Consider the following 2,500-nt stretch of genomic DNA (forward strand, 5'->3'; position numbering starts at 1 on the left):
TACAAACTATTATCATTGTTTACTTTGGCATGATAATATTGCTGTCTTCTTTCTTCTAATATCTTAAAAATAATCTTCGGACACCGTGTTTGTGCGATCTGTAGGAGCGTTTGTGGCCTCAATTTTTGTTTTCGTTGTGTTTAGACCCAGCCCAGGCCACTACATCGATACAAACTAATTAATTGTCTTTACGAATAAACAATTATAATAATCATAATTATTGATTTGTTTAAAAATGCTAGATCAGAAATATTTTTTTCGTATACAATTTTCTCAATCTATGTGGCCTAAGTTGCATCCGATTCTGGTTACATTTATATTGCACAATTACTAAATTGTTTTGAACTTGGGTTGATTTATTCAGATTAAATCTGTACGTAAGAAATAAAAAGAGTCTGGTCTGGCAATAGTCGTGTCTGAGGGAAAAACAATTATATACATTTTTAAAATGATCACCATAGTATGTAGGCTTGATGAAAGGTAAATACTGTTTTATGATCAAAGATGTATCAAAATTGACTTCTTTACCGTTATTCCACAGAGTCATTTTACGGGATTTATATTAATTTATATTCTTTTTATACAACCCCCCCCCCAATAAAAACATACAAATAAACAAATACCAACACATAATAACTTGCCTGTATTGGTTAACAATTTTGTCATACGCTTTCCTTTCATTGCACACGGATTAAAAACGTATTCCTGAACTGCTGATATTTTTTAAAAAATGATTTGAAATTATCCAATCAACCGATCATAATAATAGATCATGATGACAGAAACATTAAATATAAAAGACTGAAGAGCTTTTTTGGTAATTCACAAATATTTCTGATTTATTTTTTCTGGAGGATGGCATTAGTTGTTTATACGGCTGTGGTCATGAGGTATCATTCGCCTTGGGATTGGACAGTCCAGGGTTCGATTACCGCTCTGAGCTGCCCATAGTTGAGTCCATGTAAAAGGCTATTTTCTCACAATATCTCACCGTACACTGGTGTAAATGAGTAACTGTCCATTAACAGCGTTGTCTCTGTCGGAGAAAAATTATAATCTCCTCTAACAGGTCTTGGTTTCATGTTTAGGATTGCTGTTGGCTCGGGACCCCATGTAAAGTGATTTGAACACATTTAGCTGCTATTGCACTTTGTAAATGCTCAAATTTTAAGAATGTTCTTTAACTGTTTATTTTGATGTTCCTATCCATTCCAACTCGGAAATTAACTGGGTTTTTTTAAAACAAACTAAATAAAGTAATATTATTCTTTTGCTTATTGAAACAAAACATATTAATCAATATACTTGTTCATATAAATACCATCAGTCAGTTGGCTTTTGTCTTCTTTTCGATGCTAGGTTTGTTTTAAATGATTGGTTGGTATTTCATTCAATAAATCAACGGGAGTTCGTCCGACTACAACTATTTGGATGCAATATTATCATAAACATTTTGTTTAAGATCTGATTATTGGTTTCTGTTTTTTTTTTTTTTTTTGTTTGTTTGATTATTCATTTACTTATGCATTAACTATGAGGTATAACAGTCAGGGTACTTAACGCAATAGCATAATGCCTGCAAAATTGGAGTTTGTTTTTCTTTGCAATGTAACGTAAATCTTCCTCTTCTACCGCAAATGATGTTTTATTTTGTGATTTGGAAGACTTGAACGTTGAAGTTAAATTGTTACGAGGCTAGAGTGCTTGGTGATTCATTTTTAAAGGATTCCTTTTTTCATTTGATTTTATCTCTATGTCAGACTGAATTGTTCACTTTTGACTTTTTAACAATATTATGAAAACAACACACACATGTTGATTTAAGTTCTATCTATGTTTCAAATGAATGCGACAAGCTATCTATAACCAACACGAAAAACAATAACATGCTTCACATGATAGAACAAGAAATACAAGAGTTAAAGATAGTTGTATATTTTTGGACATATTATTATGATGCCAATACAAAAAAGATAGTACATTTCTCCGAAATCCATTACTGTGCCTTTCTGACGACCGTGAATTGAATTCCGTATGCATTTATCATCGAAGTGCGATGTGCTGCATTAGAACTGCAACAATTGACAAAACAAAGCACTTTTTTCGTTTTAACCACAACAATCTTAATTCAAATAGATCTATAGATGAATCATAAAAAGTCGCAAACTTGAGTTTCTTCAAAATTTCTTGTTTTAAATAAAACAATGACGGTATGTTAAATTCGATGATATATTATTTCAAGTAAAAAAATTGTGACGACCATAAAAAATGCGTTTTGTCATCAAAGGCCCGAGTATGTCTAGACACGAGAGTCCTTTCTCATATGATATTTCCAACTCAAGCGTTATAATCAGTCTTTACTATTTCTCCTACTTTCTTATTTTTTTATTGCTTTTTACTAATTTGTTCCCGCTCTTAGATTCTTAGTTTACTTCTTTTATACTAGGAGTTTCTTTTATTTTCTATTTTCTTTTTTTTTTTTTCAAATATATAAAATGGA

At 31.2% G+C, this 2,500-nt stretch overlaps 1 protein-coding gene and 1 long non-coding RNA gene across 5 annotated transcripts in view; one reads left to right on the forward strand and one right to left on the reverse strand.

Moving 5' to 3' along the window:
• The window catches only part of LOC144965197 (uncharacterized), a 567,438-nt gene that overhangs the window by 334,287 nt on the left and 230,651 nt on the right, over window positions 1–2,500 (reverse strand). The gene's annotated exons all lie outside the window — the stretch shown is intronic.
• The window catches only part of LOC144965193 (zwei Ig domain protein zig-8-like), a 164,507-nt gene that overhangs the window by 138,675 nt on the left and 23,332 nt on the right, over window positions 1–2,500 (forward strand). The window lies entirely within an intron of this gene.

The sequence above is a fragment of the Berghia stephanieae genome, chromosome 2 (assembly GCF_034508935.2).
Source record: "Berghia stephanieae isolate SIO BIC M18660-M18661 chromosome 2, UCSD_Bste_1.3, whole genome shotgun sequence".
NCBI lineage: Eukaryota > Metazoa > Mollusca > Gastropoda > Nudibranchia > Aeolidiidae > Berghia > Berghia stephanieae.